General features: G+C 39.9%; 1 pseudogene; it reads right to left on the bottom strand.

Moving 5' to 3' along the window:
- Positions 1-8,558: 8,558 nt before the first annotated feature.
- LOC143877846 (DEAD-box ATP-dependent RNA helicase 21-like) lies at positions 8,559-15,561 on the bottom strand (annotated as a pseudogene).
- Positions 15,562-20,963: the final 5,402 nt, after the last annotated feature.

Here is a 20,963-nt window from a genome sequence, read left to right as displayed (position 1 = left end):
TTGGGTGTAATGCTTCAAGCAACCTCTTGCTTGACCTAATTCCTCTAAGAACAGCATAGAGTTTTGCCTTTTTCACAAAATGGATTTTCCTTTTGATAGCATCCCTCTTAATGTTTTGAATTCTTTTTTGGAAAGGTAATGTTTGGATTTTTAGGGCAATTGGGCGAGGGTGGGGGCACTTTGTTAGTGAAAAACAAAACAAAAGAACAGTGAGAGAGGCGGTACTATAAAACGCTACCCCGACAAAGCTTTAGTGAAAAATGGTAATTTTGATTTGAAACAGTCTTCTACCACAATGGGTAGTAGACTAATGTGGGTGGGGCATTAAATACTTTAATGTTTCGCACAAATACTTCTAAGGATAGCCCTCAAGCCATTTAATAAGAGGAATGATCCTATCCAATTATTGGCCATCTAAGCAGGCCCCACCTTCGATTTCCCATGGCTCAAAAACAATCTCTGGTAGAATCAAGAATTATTTTGGATGATATATGCAGATTGTTGCATATATTATTTGGAAACGGGTATTAACACATAAATTTAGGCATTTCCCACTTTGAGGGTTTTTCTTGTTTGATTTGCTTCTCATTTCTTAGAAGTGGGACAAATTAACATGAGGTTTCACTTCTGGTTTTAAAGATGATTTTACCAATCGGGAAATGATACTTCCATCCCCTTTTCCAGCATTTCCCCTCAATTCTGTCTGTCTTTTCCTCAGCTGGGAGTGGAAATGCTGGAAGAGGAGGTGGCAAAAACATTACCCCCATCAATACTCTATTATTCTCTTAACTATCCATTTTTAGAAAATATTAGGTGAGTTGCTCCCATTGCCAAAACATGGTCGTGCCAAAATCAGTAGCCTTTTTTATCGGACGATTTGGAAACTATGATGGGTGTGATTTTTGGCCCCGTATTGGAGTCCAATGCCAGCTAACTCTATTTCTTCAAGTCCATGGTGCAACTTTACCCCTATTTCTTCGAATCCATGGTGCAACTTTACCCCTATTTCTTCGAATCCATGGTGCAACTTGATTTGATTTGTGGGAATTCGGGTTGAGCTTTTGCCATAAAATCGAGTCAGAAAAAATTGTTCAGTAGTCTTAAAAGCCGCTAGGGAATCCACAGTTAAAGTGTGTCCTGTAAACACTACTAAGCCAACCTAAAAGAAAATCAGTGTGTTTTGCACCATGTAAGTGCTCAGCCCACATATGCACCTAGAATGTACCTTTTTGTTCTGAGCCCCTGGATAAAGATGGTAGTATAAATCTATATGTATTCATGGAGAAGTATATTGGCAATGTAAGTATATGTTCAAAATGCTTACTTCATTAGAAAAACATAACTTATTTAATTTCGGTAGCTGCTTTACTTCAAGATGTTGATATCGGGTAGAAATGTAACTGATGCACACACTGTTTGGAAGTTTACGAGAAGTAAAATCTTGAGTGTAAAAAAAAACAAGAGGAGAAACTTGGAAGTTGGAATTGAAACAAGCAACAAGAAAATCTACCTAAGTGGGATGATAAGTGGATTTGGTAGGAAGGGCTGCTCTGAGTTTAAGAGAGCAAATAAGGACAGTCAGGATAGGCACCCATCTCGTAATTGAACAGATGATGACAATTCCATAAAACAAGCAACAACAATGAAAGGGTAAATGTACAGAGAACTTAATAAAAGCTTGGAAGAATGGATACCATCATGAGACTAACTCTTCACCTACAAAACACTGACCAATCACAACAGTTAGAATATAAGCAGGAAGAAAAGGAAAATGACTGCACTATAATGATTTTCATAAACCGTTATTTATATAAAGAGAGAAAAAGAAAACATGAGAGAGAGAGAGAGAGAGAGAGAGAGAGAGAGAGAGACAACCATATGAATTTACAAAATGAATGAAGGAACACTAGAAAATGCAATGCTCCAAGTTAAAATGAAATCCATTAGATATGCACCTATTCGATTCAAAGAACTAAACAATGGTGCCTCGATAAACTTTACCTAAAGGATGGCACCATATCCTTCCTTGATATCTTTGAGAGATGAAATCTAAAATCAAAGATGTGACAGGGAACAATGGATAGAGTTAGGATTGGAATATAATTAGGAAAAATTAAATAGGAGAAAAGGAAAATTACCTTCTAATCGCGTTTTCAAATGCAAATATCTACTTATACATTTGTTTCATGCAGGTACACATAATTAATGTCAAAGGTTACTCTAAAACTAATGCATAAAAAAAGTAACTCCAAAAGCAACAAAGCAAAAAGAAAACGGCAACAAAGAAGCCAATAATGAAAATACAGAATAACGATCCTCGGGGAGGGAGACGATCAAATGTCACAATTGAAACTCTCTTGATCAAGGTGCATAACTATTTGCAGAGCAACAGACATGTCAAATTTCTATGGCATGACCATCAATCATATCAAGAACTTCCTGTATAGCATCTACAAACCTCAATGGATAGCAAATCCAATCTCCCGCCCATCTAATGAGACTGAGGGACTCTCTCTCAATAATGAGATAATCCGACTGAGTCAGGTCCCATGGATGCAACTTGGGTCGGGGTCGGGTTGAGATGCTGCGTAAAAATAAATTGGAATCAACCCAAAACCGACCTGATTTTATGGTAAAATCCCAACACGAATTCCCAAAAATCAACCCGAGTTGCATCCCTATCTGGTCCACAAAACAGATTCAACCGAGAAGCATCTGGACCTTCGCATTATTAGTTATTCTCTCCAATACGCATTGAAAAATCCCACATATCTCAAAAGTCCTAGGAAGACCACCAATATCAGTTGGGCCCAGATCGCCAAAAATCGATCCGTAGAATTTCAACTTCAAAAAACTGGGAGGGGCTCATCTGGGTAAGGACATTCCTTTCTACACTACTCACCTGAATCTTGTCTCAAGACTTGTGAAAGGAAGTTGCAAAAATGCCATTGAAAATAGGAAGGGTTGTCACCCATGACCTACCGTCGAGAAGATTTTCCTCTAGATGTTGTGCATTTCTAGAGACCCCTTTAAAAACTATCTTGTTTTGTGAGCTTCGAGACCAGCCAAAGCGAAACATCAAAAAATAAGATCCAAAGAATTCAACCTCTGAAAGGTTATGGAGCGTAGGCCCAAAACTCAAAATGATCTGCAATATGAACAAGAAGAACCCAACTCACCCAGATGTGACCAAGAATAAAATACCAAATATTATGCAAGAAACCACAATGAAGCAAAAGGCGATCAACAGACTTGGCATCAGGTATCAAAAGAAAAAGGCTAAGGCACAATGATTCACAACAATCCTGTCTTTTATGAAGGTCGTCAACGGTGAAAATCTTACCAAGACACATTGTCCATTTGAAAGCATTAACCCTATGGGGGCATGAGACTCCATGCTCTCCAGGCGAGCGAAGGGCTCATACGTTGAACAAGTAGATTATAGAAGGAATGAACTGAAAATTAAGCGACTGAAGACCATCTTCAGACCCTTTTATCATCATCATGTCTCTTTATGCAAACCAAGTTAATTCTTGTCAAGAAAGACGCAACCATGTCAACCTCCAATCGAAAACTTCCTTCGAAACTTAAATTTCCAATCCATCGGATCATTTTTATGCCAAAGAAATAAGTCACACTAATCCCAGTTTTAGAGGCATCATTGAGAAGTATGGGAAATCCAATTTCAAAGGTTTTTGATCTTCTAGATGTCAGGGCTGCTGAAGAGTAACGTATCGTCATCATATTAAAGTGCGTGATTTTAACCCGGTTCGACCGACATTGAAATATTCAATCAGTCCTCTGGATTTGGATTTTTCCATCATTCAAGTAAGAGAATATGCCAAGAAAGAAAACACAAAAGGAGATATGGGATCCCTTTGATGTCATCCTTCTATCGTCTTGAAGAAATATCTAGGGAAACCATTAACCAAAACAGAGCACCATGCTGACGATATGCAACATCTCATCCAGCCACGTCACTTAATTCTAAATCCCATTCTTCCCATGAGATGATCTAGGCAGCTCCACTCCACTCTATCATACACTTTTTTTCACACCATAAAGCTTCATCAAGAATTTGTCTACCATGGATGAACACACTCTGAGCTTTTAAAATAATTCCTCCTAAAGCACTCTAAAACCTATTAGCCAACACTTTAGCCAGAATGTTGTAAATACTTCCCTCTAGACTAATTGGCAAAAAATTGAACAAGCTTTCGCCACCAACCTTCTTAGGAATAAGCAAGAAAAAGGAAGCTCTCGCGCTTCTAAAAAGACTAAATCCTTCATAAAATTCCTCGAACATCACCATGACATCCCATATGACCCAATCCCAACACTCCTAAAAGAAGAGTTTTTCCTTCTTTGATAGCTGAAGAAGAATGGTTAAGGTCTCACACCCCGCTGCTATAGTTCTTAAGCTCTGTTTCAACTCCCTGATTCATTGCATCTGGCATGAACGAATTCAGAGAATTTTTTATAACTCACCGAAGCACAAGAGGCTAAATCTGAATTTTATCCTTTCTGAGATTAGCGTAAAGATGAATGGCCTTAAGATCAGGGACAAGATTACCAATGGCAATATTTTCTCAGCAGAAAAGTTCAGATACAAATTGATGCCTGCCCCTATCACTACCAAGTTTTGTTACTGGGTACATCCTCAAGGAAATGAACTCAAACTCAATACGGATGCATCTCTCGACTCTGATGGTGGAGGTTTAGGGGGTATAGTTCGAGATTCAGATGGAATGATGATATCCATGCTCTTAGAAAATGTCAGAATCGAAGAAATTTACGAACTGGAATTGTTGGCCATTAACAATGGAATCATCCTATCCATGTCTTTGGGCATCCAGCGGCTATGGATTGAGTCGGACTCTAAGTTTGCTGTAGATATCATACAAGGCTTCTCCCCTACTCCTTGGAAGAAGATCCCCCTGTTATTTCAGATAAGACAGAACTTGGCCACTTTCAGTGCGTGGAGGATCTCTCACATTTGGAGAGAGGGAAATGCGCCTGCTGACCTTTTATCCAAAATAAGTTATCCCTGGAAAGGATATCCCATCCCTATCCCCCTTGCCCACCCATCCTTGCTCCAGGCTGTCAAGGATGATAGAGATGGCATCTCATTTCAAAGGCAGTAACATGTCCCCTTCTGCTCTTTCTTTTGTTTATCTCCTGTAGTTCCTCTTTTCTGTTTTTCAGTTTGATCTATTGGGGAGCCTGTTCCCCTTTGGCTGGCGCTCTTGCTCCCTTCTTGTATTCAATTGCTTTTTTCTTTAATGAATCTGGTAGGGGTTTGCCTAACCCCAGCTTACCCATCAAAAAAAAAAAAACACTCCTAAAAGAAAGCCATGCACGCTTTCGCCACCAACCTTCTTTGGAATAAGCAAGATAAAGGTAGCTGCCGCACTTCTGAAAAGACTAAATCCTTCATAAAATTCCTCGAACATCACCATGACATCCCATTTGACCCAATCCCAACACTCCTAAAAGAAAGCCGTGCAAATACTGTTGGTCCCGGAAGCTTTATCTATTTCCATAGAAAAAGAGATTTTTTAGCCTCCTCGGAAAAAAGACTTTCTAAAGCCGATATAGAATTCCGGTCCATCTACGCAAACACCAACTCCTCAGGAATAGGTAGCGTCCACTTCTACAAGGAGTACAATGATTTAAAGCACACAATTTATGAGGAAATTAAAAAAAAAAAAATAAAAAAAAAATAAAAAAAATATATATATATATATATATATATATATATTTTTTTTTTTTTTGTGGACAAATAATGTCTGTCCATTTTGACCTCCACAAATGGATGGGTTAGGATGATCCTATAGAGCTGATTTTTGGTACACACCCCATCTATGTAAGGGCCTTTCAAATGAATGCTTTGGATCATCCTAACAAAGTAGGCCCCAATGTGATTGGGCGCTTAAGCTCACCAACACTTTCCTCATATATATGAGGAAATTCAAAAAAAAATTTATGAGGAAATTCAAAAATAAAATAAAATGAGGAAATTGTCACATGATCCACCACCCAAGCCCTACCAACGACAAGAGAATGGATTCTATTTCAACTCAACGTCTTCTAGCACTAGAAATAATGTGGAAATACAGCGTACTTTTATCTCCCTTTTTCATCCATTTTGAAATGAATCTTTGTTTCCAATTCAATTCTTCCCGAGGAAAAATCTGATTGTAGTCCTCCCAAAGTTGAATTCTTTCCATTATCTCTTATATTGTTAAATTATTGAAATCACCCTTTGATTCTATCCAAGATGGTTGATTTCCTCTTACTCACTTCTCCCATCAACTCGAACAAGTAATAATCCATTGTTTCACATTTGTGATAAACAAAACAGGAATACAAGTAGTTGATTTTCCATTGATTTGGTATTGGCAACAAATAAAACACAAGGGAAAATAATCCTACATCTATGAATAAGTTCCCTTAAAACAAAAATGAATTGGGCCACAAAAGTGTTGAAACATCTAAAACCTTCAATACCCAGCACTCTAATGATGATTGGGCCATATTTCTGCCATGGAGGGTGCTTTCAGCAAGTACATTCACCCAGAGTATGCACCATCCTTAGTCTGAATCGCACGTAAAACCCTTTCCAAGCTTCTGGATCGCAGAGTACATTTTCGGCTGAGAACCAACAGCATTTATACTCGTATCCTTGAGATCCTCCAATGTCAACAGTGGCAGCACCTCCTCATCCACCTCATGTATCTAAAAAATCGGTGCATATTGACCCAACCCCAATCCATTCAGATTTCAGCCACATGCTAATGTCATCCTCGATAGACATATGTGCATGCACATAACTTCAATTCCAACTTCCTAGCATGTTCCGTGGCAATTCACATTCCCTTTCATTACATATTTGAGTTTCAAGTTTTAGTGGTCTTTATACTCTGAAATAGCTTCAGACCTTTGCAAACTAAAAAAAGCATTTTCTCAGATACAATGAACATGTTTCCGGTTCTACATATGATTTATGTAATCTTATTCTAGTCCTTAAGAGGAAGTAGAGATGATGAAATAGGCTAAATTCATCGGGCTTCTCCTATGATCCTATCTCCATTACCCATTGTTTAGTGTTTAAGCTATTGGGCAACAAGAGGCAAACATCATCAACCAGAAGATATCAAAAACAAATTACTGATACACAGGGAGAAGGGAACTCAGCAGAACGGTTCTGTCAAAATGGAATGGATATAGTTCCAATGTGGAGATATGAAGGCTTCTTAAAACCATTTTAAACACAACTACAACTGTATTGCAATTGCACACTAATTGTACATGCTAAAATTGCGTGCCAACCCCCCCCCCCCAAACAACAACACACACACACACAATGAAGAAAGCATGCAAGAACCACTACACCCTATAGTGCTCCATAATAATGAGTAACATCAATATTTGTCTGTCATAAGCATGCATCAAATGCCGGGCCTCCGCCTTTGCCCCGGCATTTGATGCATGTTTATGGCAGACAAATAATTATTTCTTTCACAATGAAGAAAGCATGCAAGAACCACTACACCCTATAGTGCTCCATAATAATGAGTAACATCAATATTTCAAGCACAATGTATAAGAAATACGATGGAGTATGATTCTATCTTATTGATAATAAACAGGCAGTTACTAATACCAATGTAAGTACTTGTGTCAATGCCTGCTCAATCCAAACCCACGGCTACGAATACAGTCAAATAAACACCAGTAATTGATATTTCCACTCCTTATAGCATTTCAAACCAATCTATTTTGTGTTTTTCATAAGGGTTTTTTGCAACAAAAAACCTTATGAAAAACAGGTCATGAAATAAATTTGCGACAAAAATACCCATGGTAGATATTTTTAATTCATAGAAAAACCAAAATATCCTTATACATGAAAAGATGAAAATTAGCTTGTAACAGAACTAAAATACCCGTGATGTTCAATGACATGGTTTGATAGGTGGGTCCCACCAACTCAACCCAAACCCATGCATCGGGCAGGACCTACCATTTTGTGTCATGTTTGAATAGGTAGGTTCCACCTTCTCCACCAGAGCCCATGTATAGGTTGGGGTCCACCATTTTACACCTCTTTTTTTATGGGGCCTTCACCCGTATAAATTTAGCTAGGAGAATAAGAAAGGCACTTTAGAGCATTGCTAGTACGAACAAAAGAGACATGGTCAGGCAACAAAGCAGTTAAGTTGTTCTACATAGAGCTAATTATTAATATTTTTTTTTAAAGGAACTTCCATATAGAAATTTCCATGGGACATGGTTTTATAATAAGGGTGCAACTCGGGTTGAGCTTTGCTAAAAATATGATTGGAATCAATGTAAAATCTCAACCCGAATTCCCACAAATGAACCCGAGTTGCACCATACTTTACAAATTGCACCAACTATGAGGCTCATGCAATCAGATTAGCTCAGTTACGAGATGCATGATGAGTGTTAAGTATCACAATTACCAATGGGAAAGACAAGCGACTTTGACTTGGAATAAAGTTTACTCATCAATAAAAATAAATTACCGAAACATGAGGATGCCAGTTAAAAAATCAGAGCCGGCAACACTTGCTCTTAGCCTGCAAAACAAAAATAGTATAATGTTTTAAAAATGAGCTGCTGACCAAAAGCATAAACGCATCTTCATTAAGAAACATCAGAGTGCATACAAAATGATGAAGGTATTCAGGAAAAAAAATGAACAAAATCTATATCATGCCGTCTAGGCCGCAAAAATAATATCCTTGCGTCTGGGAGGCCTGTCTGGAATTGACCCCGGCTTACACTGGGAAGCCTCATGCCTCGCCAGCTCTGGAGGCACCCGGCTATTTGTCGGAATAAGCATTTGCTTAAGAACATAAAACACATTAGTGTCATTATGAGTAACGAATGTAGTCGCTACGCCCGTCTTCCCAGCATGTCAGTAGTTGATGATATGTAAAACGTATGGAATATCAATACCACTTCCCGCAACATCTGTCGCAACAAGAACTGTACACAACTTGTCCCTGAAAGCTTCAAGACTAATATCATGTTGCTGTTGTGTCTTCCCACCATGAAAAGCAGCGACTCTATAACCGGATTTATTCAATGAATTGGAAAGATTATCGACGGATTTCTTTGTATTGGTGAAAACTATTGCGGTCTTGTCTCCAAGATCATTCAGCATCTTCTCCAAACTCGACATTTTATCTGATTCCTTCACCATTATCACATTCTGGGTGATGAGATCAGTGGCCTTCCCCTGGTACCAACAGCAACCACAACAGGGTTCCAAAAATACTTCTTTGCCAGCCGCTCAACAGCGAGGGGCATAGTTGCGCTGAACATGTAAGTTGTTCGATAAACCCGTTTTTCATCAGGCTCTTCAAATCCATTTTCGGGTTTCAAATTGCTGGAAGGCATGGCATCCAAAACCTGGACGACTTGCGGCTCAAAACCCATATCAGTCATCCGATCAGCTATCAATCATCCGATCAGCCTCGTCAAGAACTACATAATTGCATTGATTGAGAACAATATGGCGCCTCTCCAAGCAATCGAGAATACGTCCGGGAGTGGCAATTACAACCTCACACCCCAGTCTGAGTGATAGCCATTCAGATAGATCACTCTCCACTAAACCAGAGATGAGTCAGAGAAGTGAAGAAAGGAATGCTAACCTGCAACACAGTCAAAGAGGAAGGAATAAACAACAACCGATTTGGATGAGAGATTATGTTGTTACTAAGTAATGATGGTAATTAGGTAGTAAATGAGAGATTAGTTAGTTTCAGTTTCTAGAAGAGAATATGCCAGTTGTAAGAGAATCAATTAGTGTCAGCCATTGGTAACTAACTGACAGTGACAGCTTCTCCATAAAAGAGCATCACTGATGTAGAAAAGGGCAGAGAATAACGAAGTACTTTTGTCTTTTCTTCTTCTTCTTCCCTTCCCTCTTCTCTCATTTTACTCTGTTTTTCCTGCAACTTTTCTTCAGATATAGATTTGAATCTATCAAATCTGTATCATTGGTGCTTTCATTGATCCCGTTCATCTCCGATGGCTGATAACACACGCGCTCAGGCAAAGATGGATGAACAATTCAAGCAATACCAACAACAGTTCAATGATCTGCGTCTTGTTCAATCTCAGCAACACGACGAACTCGTCGCCATGATAAAACAGTTACAAGCTCGTTCCCAACCCGCTTCTTTCCAACGAACTAGTGGAGAAGAACATTCTACAAGCAGTTCAGAGGACGGAATCGTTGCAATTTCACCCAATTACAGTCGATTTATTAGCATGGATGTTCCCAAATTCGATGGATCCGATCCAATTGGCTGGTCATTTAAGGTTGAACAATTTTTCAACTATTACAGTACGCCGGAGGATCAGCGATTGCAAATCAGTTCATTCAATTTGGAAGGACCTGCTTTATCCTGGTTTCAATGGGCTCAAAACAATAAACTCATCAATTCATGGAAAGGATTTCTGGATGCCATCCAGTTAAGAATCGGGCCATCTCTCTACGAAGATCACAAAGGCGCTTTGGCCAAATTACATCAGACCTCCTCCGTTGAGGAGTAATTCCGATTCGAGGATCACTCTAACAAGGTTAGTGGTCTTCCTGAGACATTTCTCATCAGTTTTTTCATTTCTGGGTTAAAACCAGATCTCAAACGAGAGCTGTTGGTCCAACATCCAACTTCTCTCTTGCAAGGATTTCGCTCGCTCGAATCTATGAGCAGAAATATGAGGACATGAAACGAGCATGGAAGCCACCTTGGAATAAACCAGCGATGGGAGGCTCTGGATTGTTACTTACTCCTACTACTCCTACCGGCAACCCCCTCAAGCCAATCACAGCTCCTCCATTGAAGCAAATTCCTATTCGCACTCGCCAGTTAACATCAGAAGAGATGAAACTCAAACGAGAAAAGGGTCTCTGTTATTTCTGCGATGAGAAGTACTCTGCAGGGCACGATTGTCGAAAACGTCTCTACCATTTAGCTGCCATTGATGATATCTCAGATCTTGGCGTCGACGCTGACGGAGATGACATACCAGACGATGTCGGAGAACATTTTGCTGAAATTAGTTTTCATGCCCTTGTTGGCCAACTCAATCCTAATACAATTCACGTTACAGGGGTAAGTAATACACATTCTCTTTATATATTGATCGATAGTGGCTCCACTCACAATTTCGTGAAGGAACAAGTTGCTAAATCAATGAATTGGCCTATATTTTCTACTGCACCTTTCAGAGCTCTAATCGGAAATGGGGAATCCTTACTCTGTACTACAAAATGTACTAGTGTTAAACTCACCCTCCAATCTCATGAATTTTCCTTTGATCTGTTTCTTTTACCCATAAAAGGAGCTGATATCGTTTTGGGTGTACAATGGTTAGCGGAGTTAGGACCGATTCTAACGAATTACAGGGAGTCTACAATGGAATTTCAGTGGCAGAATAAACCAATCAAACTGGTAGGAGAACCGGCCCTCAATCTAAATCCCATTAAGGCTTCCCATTTCAAAGGTCTCTCCAAAATCGATTCCGTTGCTTCTTGCTTCCAACTGATTTGCGCTGACATTTTGAATGATACCCCTTCTACTCTGGCAATCATATCTGCTGATATTCCACCTGACCTTCCATCTTCCATAGCTGATCTTTTACATAATTTCAGTTGTGTATTTCAGTTGCCAACTGAACTTCCCCCTAACCGTGTCATTGATCATCAAATCCATCTCTTACCTGGGTCTTGTCCCGTGAATGTCAAACCCTATCGATACCCTCACTTCCAAAAGACGGAAATTGAGAGGTTAGTCCAAGAAATGTTGGCAACCGGTCTCATTGTACCAAGTCATAGCCCATTCTCCTCCCCTGTTTTATTAGTAAAAAAAAAGGACAGTACATGGCTTTTTGTGTTGATTACCGTGCCTTAAATGCTATCACCATTAGAGATCGTTTTCCTATTCCAACAATAGATGAATTGATGGATGAATTACATGGGGCCTCTGTTTTCTCTAAGCTGGATCGTCTACGATCCGGATACCATCAAATTAGAATGAAAGCCGACAATTGTGCTAAAACTGCTTTCCGAACACATGAAGGCCACTATGAGTTCCTCGTCATGCCTTTTGGCCTCACCAATGCGCCGTCCACTTTTCAAAACCTCATGAACACCATCTTCAAACCCTTCTTACGACAGTTTGTGATTGTGTTCTTTGATGACATTCTTGTCTACAGCAAATCAGTTGATAGCCATATAAACCATTTACACTCTGTTCTTCAGTGCTTATCCATATAAACCAAATGTCAGTTCTGTCAACCCAAAATTGACTATTTAGGGCATTTAGTAACTGGTGAAGGGACCAGACCCAAGTAAGGTTCAAGCGATGCAAGAGTGGCCTCATCCGACTAATTTGAAACAGTTGCGTGGTTTTCTGGGGCTAACTGGATATTACCGCAGGTTTGTGAAACATTATGCTACTGTAGCTTCACCTCTCACCAATTTACTGAAAAAGGATGCATTTCACTGGTCTTGTGAAGCCCAATCCGCTTTTGAGCATCTCAAAGTGTTAATGACACAGGTTCCTGTATTAGCACTTCCGGATTTCTCTCAAGAATTTATCGTGGAAACTGATGCTTCTAGCATTGCTGTTGGCGCTGTACTAATGCAAAACAAGCATCCCATTGCTTATTTTAGCAAGAAAATGACTCCAACCTTGTCTCGTGCTTCAGCTTATGTCAAGGAGTTGTTTGCAATAACAGAGGCAGTCAAAAAATGGCGCCAATATTTGTTGGGTCGATGTTTTGTCATTTGCACAGATCATAGAAGTTTAAAGAACCTCATGGCTCAGGTTGTTCAAACCCCCGAGCAACAACAATACCTATGTAAACTACTGGGGTACGATTACACGATCGTTTACAAGCCCGGGAAAGACAATCCAGCTGCAGATGCATTATCTCGAATCGAAGACACTACTCTTCTTTCAGAACAAGGTTGTCCCTCCAACATGCAAATGACCGTCTCCAAACCAGTTTTCAAAATTACCAGTCAAATTCATCTCGAAAACATCACAAATCCAGAGTTGTTACAGATACATGAGGAAATCCAACAAGGGAAGGCTGCACCGGAATTCTCAGTAAAAAGGGGACTCATCTTCCATAACCATAGATTATTCATCAGTTCCAAATCGGCTCTCAGGCATCAAATCATGTATGAATTTCATAGTACCCCTCAGGGCGGTCACAACGGAGTCTTACGAACCATTTTATGTATATCAGCAAGTTTTTACTGGCTCTCCTTACGGGCTGATGTCAAGCAATTCATACAACAATGCCTTGTATGCCAGCAAACAAAATATGCGACTTCACCTCCAATGGGTTTACTCCAACCACTACCGATTCCTCAACAAATTTGGGAAGATGTCGCAATGAATTTTATCACTGGGTTGCCTCCTTCGAACGGATTCACTTCTATTTTCGTTGTTGTTGATCGATTGTCGAAGTACGCGCATTTCGGGGCTCTTCCAACCTCTTACAATGCAGTCAAGGTAGCCAAATTGTTCACCGAACTTGTTGTCAAATTACATGGCATTCCCTCCTCAATTGTGTCGGACAGAGACCCCATATTCCCAAGCAAATTCTGGTCCAAATTATGGCGCTTGAGTGGCACCACGCTCAAATTATCTTCAGCCTATCACCCACAAACGGATGGCCAATCTGAGGTATTAAACAGATGTCTGGAGCAGTATTTGAGGGCTTTTTCACAAGACAACCCCAAACATTGGCAGTCCTATTTACTCTGGGCAGAGTATTCCTACAATACATCGTTCCACTCTGCCACTAAAATGACCCCATTCGAATCTGTGTATGGTCGAAAGCCGCCAACGTTACCATCATATATTCCAGGGTCCTCTGTGATTGAAGCTGTCGACGATGAACTGAGTAACCGGGATACAATTCTGAGTCAACTTAAGATGAATTTGATCCAGGCTCAAGCACGAATGAAAATTTTAGCCGATCAGAAACGTCTTGATAAGCACTTTGAGGTGGGCAGCTGGGTCTTGTTGAAGCTACAACCTTACAGACAACATTCAGTTGCTACCAGAGCTTCACACAAACTCAGCAAGAGATTTTATGGACCATTAGAAATTGAATCCAGAGTGGGAAGCGTTGCCTACAAATTGAAACTTTCTGAGCATAGTAAAATCCACCCTGTATTCCATATTTAGTTACTCAAGCCTTACTATGGTCCTTTCCCACAAATCATTTGCAATTTACCCACTCAGAGTGTTGATAATCAGCCAGTTATCTCACCTCTCGCCATTGTGGGAACACGGACTATCCTGCAAAATGACAAACCCCTTCAACAGGTCCTGGTACAATGGCACGGTCTTCTTCCAGAAGACTCTTCCTGGGAAAATTTGAATGACTTGTAAAACGATTACCCCTACTTAAACCTTGAGGACAAGGTTTGTTTCCAAGGGGACGTCAATGATAGCCATTCAGATCGATCACTCTCCACTAAACCAGAGATGAGTCAGAGAAGTGAAGAAAGGAATGCTAACCTGCAACACAATCAAAGAGGAAGGAATAAACAACAACCGATTTGGATGAGAGATTATGTTGTTACTAAGTAATGATGGTAATTAGGTAGTGAATGAGAGATTAGTTAGTTTCAGTTTCTAGAAGAGAATATGCCAGTTGTAAGAGAATCAATTAGTTAACTGACAGTGACAGCTTCTCCGTAAAAGAGCATCACTGATGTAGAAAAGGGCAGAGAATAACGAAGTACTTTTGTGTTTTCCTTTTCTTCTTCTTCTTCTTCTTCCCTTCCCTCTTCTCTCATTTTACTCTGTTTTTCCTGCAACTTTTCTTCAGATACAGATTTGAATCTATCAAATCTGTATCACTGAGCCTAAATGCCTGCTCATCAATTGACTGACCACCAACTAGAGAAACTACCTTAATATCCAAATAGTGAGAGAATTTCAGAGTCTCCTTTTCAATCGGCTGTGCAAGGTCCGGGGTGGGGGCCAAGACGAGAGCATAAGGCCCTTCATCCCTGTTATCATCATTCATGAGTGGAAGTTTAGAAATATAATTAAGCATAGGGAGAACAAAGGCAGAAGTCTTACCAGAACCAGAACCAGTCTCAGCAATGCCGATGACATCACGCTGTTGCAATCCGAGTGGAATTGCAGCCATCTGAATTGGGGACGAGGTCTTATAGCCTGCTCTCTCTACTGCTTTCAAAAGCTCGGCACTGAGCTTGCTCTCGGACCAATTCCTTATAGCCTGGCCTTCTCTTACGAGGGAGAAGAGAACCCTTTAATGAGATATTGCGATCCTCTAGGAAAATTCTCCAGTCGCGTTCTGTCATATGCTCCAACTTCTTCTCGGACCAGTGATCGTAGTATGTGTAGGGCTTCTCTTTCATGGATTCGACCACCTCTTTCTCCCGTTCCCGCTCGCGCTTCTTGGGAAGAAGCAGCTGCTCTGATGAAGGGGTTTTTAGGCGCTTTTGGAGATGGAGGGCCTGGATTTCTCATCTTCTCCTTCTTCCTTCTTCTGCTCGCGCTGAGCTTTTATATAACCATAATGACTCGCTATTCAAGCTAAGACTTTTTCGAGACTATAAAAAGGACTTCGAATCGAGTCTAATCTCTCTCGATTCATAATTCCGGAATAAATAGGGTATGATAAATTCGCACCCCCCTATAGAATACTTCGCACCCCTGTAAGGTAAAATGACGTCAAACACGTTAAATTCTGCCACATACCCTCCTTTTTTACGCTTTTTGACGTTAATTCAAGGTACAGGGGAGCGAATTATCCTTTAGGGGTGCGAATTTATCATCTGCCAATAAATATTACATAATCCTATCTTATAACCCCTCCTTCCTAAATTTTCTCCGAAACCCTTCCTAAACTTAAAGGCTTGGGATAAATATTACATCATCTTTAATTTATAATTCCGGAATTAGCTATTGGATAAGTACCCTTTGCCGTTTTCATAATTACGGGAACATCTCTCATGAACAATGGGGCTTGAATTGGCACGAAATAACAATTTTGCGCTAGTGTTTCATAAATGATTAAAATCACCTTAATATGGCAGTTACCAAAGGCATTGGATCCATCAATTGAGGGTTTTATCCCCATGACCTCGCTGTCCGGGTTCAAAATTGCATTAACCCAACTTTTATGTGAACCATATTCGGGTATGTTTGTTAATTTACATTGTATTGCCTGTCTTAACATTTTCACAAGGTAACAAGTCTCAGCTCACTTTTGCGGGAGACAGTAGCAACCTCGGATTAATCAAATGAATAAGACGAAATATACTACTAGGTGGTTGTTCTTCCCTGAAAAAGTGAGCTACCAAATGATTCGTTTTTTTGTAAAATTCATAAACAATCCCAAGATTCAAAGTTGAAATTGTGCATTGAACTATTTACCATTTATGTTGGTTCATAATTTGCAAGGTCTATCCTAATCTTGTTAACCACTCTACAAACCAGTTTGCTGGCGTGTATCAATTGGAGTTGATGGAGTCTGACTCATTTTGTAAGGTTGCTCCATTGTGACCTGGTGGTCATGAGTTCGAGTCACGGAAACAAGCCTCTCTGCAAAGCTGAAGCCTCGTGCACTGGGCCGCCCGTATCAGAAGAAAGTCTAGGCTGAAAATACATTGCCATTCAAAAAAAATAAAAATGTCGATGCTGATGAATTATCCCAAGGCCTTGAAAGAACTGAACAGTTATACAAGAGGTATACTAACCTCTGTTGAAAGGTCAGAGTACCTTTATAAGGCCGGGCTCAATATTTGGTGTGAATCATGGCCTAAAATACTTCAAAAATAGATAAAATCTTCATAAGATAGATCCAAGTGGCACAAGAGTAATCACCTATAAAGGTAACACAATACCTGAAACCGTCAATAGATGTGACTGGAGAGGGACACAAGTCCGAGATATCATAATGAACCAAATCAAAAGAAGACTGACATCGATGGATGCGAGAGGGGTAAATAGTGCTGACATATTTAGAAAGTTCGCACTTGTCACACAGAAATTTTACAGTTATACAATATATTTTTAAAAGTGGACATCATGGTGCATAGGAATAGAAATCTAACATGCTCCACTCTGGAATGCCAAAAAATAAAATAAAAAATAAAGTCTCATGATTGTCTACAATTGGAACAACACAATTAAACAAATGAAATAGGAAGGTATGCAATAGATTCAGCAACATGAGCTGCTGGACAGTTCAAATCAATACCAAAGTAGAAAATCGTCCCTCTCTCAACTCCTAAACCAACAATCCTCGTAGTAAGCTGAGAATATAATGAGGATAATATATCACACGACCATTCAATTGTTTTGTAAGACTACTGACATAACGAAAATTGAAGGATAGATGAGGAACATGCGAAACACTAGAAAGAAAAAAAGGGGATGATAGTGGGATGGTTCCCACTCCCATGATAGGAGTGGAAGAACCATCAGCTAAGTGAACTGGAGCACGTGTGGAAAGTGAAGAACACAAAGAGAAACTCTGAGACTCATCATTCATATGATCTGTTGCCTCTGAATTAATGACCCAACAAGAACACGAGGGTGAGTAGTGGCAGCAAGGATGGAATTGAAGTATCCGGAAGCTTAGCAGCTGTATAAGAGGAATGTCCCACTGGATCGATGGTATGATCCTGAGAGCGCAGCTCACCACGAATCATCTCCACTATCTCAGCCCTCAATGTGCTAATCAAGTCAAACAATGCGGTGGATGCATGGTGATAACTTTGCGAGCAAATGGGCAAGTAGTAGTCGAAGAACAATATGAAGGGCGAGCTAGATATCCATGCACCTTCTAAGAATAGTAACAGTCATTCCCCATGACTCCACTATGAGAATAGGCAGCATGCGCATAAGATCTACAATGTTCACAAAACTGAAATATTCCCCCATAGATTGTTCCCCCTGTTTGCATGTTGCTATCACTTGGGTAAGTTGATAAACACTTAATTATGTTCACTAAGACCAAAAGTCACAACCAACTTGTTCCAACTAGTTCGATGAAATAAGCTTGCGCGTAACGGATGATAGCATGCAACCTTGCACGTAAATTGTGTGGTTCAGTGAGGTACTCCATCTTCATGCAGCCTTGCACGTAAGGGATGATAGCATGAGCCCATTCCAACTAGTTCGATGAAATAAGCTTAATAGTGGTGATACTAGTAGGAATATTTCTGATCTCATTGGTTTATAGCTATCAATAAGGGTTATATGATGGTTTATAGCTGTCAATAAAAGGGTTATATGATTATATCCATGAAAGGAGGAATACCCGAAGAAGCTAAATGCATATTGATAGCAATCTTCCACAACAACAAAAACAAAAAGAAATCCAACAGCAGGAGCCATGAAATTGATTGAATATCTGACCTCCCAGGAGAAAACTGACCTTGATTGATAGGCAGTAAACTCCCTTGCAAAAGTCCCAAAATAAAGGTTGACATCAGTGAAATAAATGACTAACATCAATGGTGAAATGAAGAGGCAAGAAGAAGCAGAAAAAGAAAAATCAGCCAAGAAACTTGGCTCTTATTTCACGTTGATTGCTTGGATAGATTAGTAATAATGATGGAAAGAAATGAAGAAGAGGAGAGGTGGAGGAGATGAGATAGAGAAGAAGAGGAGTGAAAATGCTTATGGAGACAAAAGGCCTCCTTTGTCTTATTACGGACAACATATAACAATGACAATAACACTCTTAACAAAGGAGGTTTGTTTTAGTGTTGATCGGAGAGCTCTTGTCTCGCAAAGGTGGGAGTCGCCTCCCCAAAATATGCTTAAGGTTAATTTTGATGGAGCGAGCTTCAGCAATCCGGGTCCTGCTGGGGTGGGAGGAGTGTGTCATAACGAAGAGGGGAGAGTAGTGTGGGCATACTATGGCTCTATAGGTGTCTGTGATGCCTCTGAAGCTGAAGTGAGGGCTGTGCATTTTGGCATTTTGCATATTGATAGAAGTCTGTTGGATCAGACCATTATTGAAGGGGATTCACTAAATGTGATTCGTTGGCTGAAAGGTGGGCAGCTCCTCCGTGGAGATTTCTTTCCATGTTTGATGAGATTGGTGATATAACTTCGGGGTCTTTTATCGGATATCAACATGTCAGAAGATCGGCAAATGATAAGGCTGATGCGCTTGCCAAGCGTGGTGTATCTGGTGGTCCTTTTAGGTGGTTTGACCACCTTCCTCCTTGATGAGTGGTGTGCCGTTGATTGTATATTTCGTCTCTTTTGTCTTCTCGTTTTCTTTTGTAAATGTGGGAGTTCCATCTCGGTCTCCTGTTTTTTTTTCTTTTTTTCCATCATTTATAATATTGCCATTTCAAAAAAAACAATAACACTCTTAACATGGTTGAAACAAATAAACAACATATATAAAAGCTAATCACTACTCTAACAGCTACATAACTACTCTCCACATACAGCTAACAACACATCTAAATTAAATATGGTAAAGTTCTACTTATATTTTATTTATACATGTCTTGTGTCATATTTCATGGTACCACTACGAGATACTTATATGGTACTTGTAACATCTTGGTTTCCGTGTCCATATCCATATCTATCAGGGAATTGTATGTTTTACACAATTTTCAGCTCTCTGGTTCATCTATCATCAGATCTAACCAAATTTTTACTCTGGTATTTTCTTTAAGCTGTGGAGAACATTCGTGGTAGATGTGGTCATACAAATGATCGGCACAGATTATGCCAGAATTTTGTGAGCAATTTATGCATTTGCCGAGGTCACATGTTAAGTGCATACATATGTACCATTTTTTGCAAACGTAACTGGAACCTTTTGTTTTTACACAGATACCTCTTACTGGGATGTACAGTTGGGTATCCGACAAGGACTGACTGGTAAAATATTTTTGAGATTTGGCATTATTTTCTTCTCAGAGCATGAGCCTCACAGCTCCCAGCTACTGCAAGGTAATTAACTCTGCTGTTAGATGTAAATGTGCATTTCCTTGAACAAAAAGCAGAGGTAAATGATCTTTTTACTAATCCATCAGACAAGCAAGCATGGGCGCTGATAAATCCATCACACACGTACACACAAAAAAACTGCCCATTTTCTAATGTACTCTCATGTAGTTGAAAGCCATTTTCAACCTAGCTTAGAAGAAAGAGCAAATGTATTGTAAAGCCTTGAATCCTCAAGGAGAATAGAGCAAATGTATTGTATTTAATAGAGAAGTAGCCATTTCATTTTGTTGGTTACAACTTACATCCATATATAAAACAAGACTCACAGACCCTCAAAACCCTACTCTGCGCGGAGAAGTATTTTTGTATCAAATATAGTAAAAATCTGAAAAAATCTAGACTCTTTTTACCAAAAATTGACAGCAGAATGTGTATGTTTTAGTCATCACCCAATGCACATATGTTGAGCATGTGTTGGATGGGGCATGGCCTTTAAACCTTTTGGATTGGATGTGATCTTCACTTTTGATCACTGGGCCTTTACAAACCATTTATAGGAGGGCATGATCTTCCAAAAGAGCAATTTTTGGATCGAAATCGTGGCCCCTTATAAGGTGGGGACCATCTGGACTGTCCAGGTCTATGGCAAGATATGTGACTCTGCATACTTTAGTTCGATCTAGACCGTCCATGTGTATTCCTCCCATGGTACTGTTTCTCTCTCATAATCAGTGAGGACCATCAGCTGATAAGATGACGAGAGGGGGCTACCAATTACGACACTAACTTTGACGCATTTGGGTGCCACCTTTTGCCTTTTGGTGACTAGAAGTCTATAACTTAGGGCGAGTGATTTATTCTCCCCTTTTTTTCCCAGGCCACCCCTCTTGCGTATTTATGACTACTCTCTTTTACACTAAGTGGGTGGCC

This window comes from Tasmannia lanceolata, unplaced genomic scaffold (genome assembly GCF_043159265.1).
Source record: "Tasmannia lanceolata isolate RefF3 unplaced genomic scaffold, GAP_Taslan_0.1 ptg000005l, whole genome shotgun sequence".
Classification (NCBI taxonomy): domain Eukaryota; kingdom Viridiplantae; phylum Streptophyta; class Magnoliopsida; order Canellales; family Winteraceae; genus Tasmannia; species Tasmannia lanceolata.
Note: the sequence above shows the minus strand (reverse complement) of the source record. Positions and strands in the feature narration are given on the sequence as shown.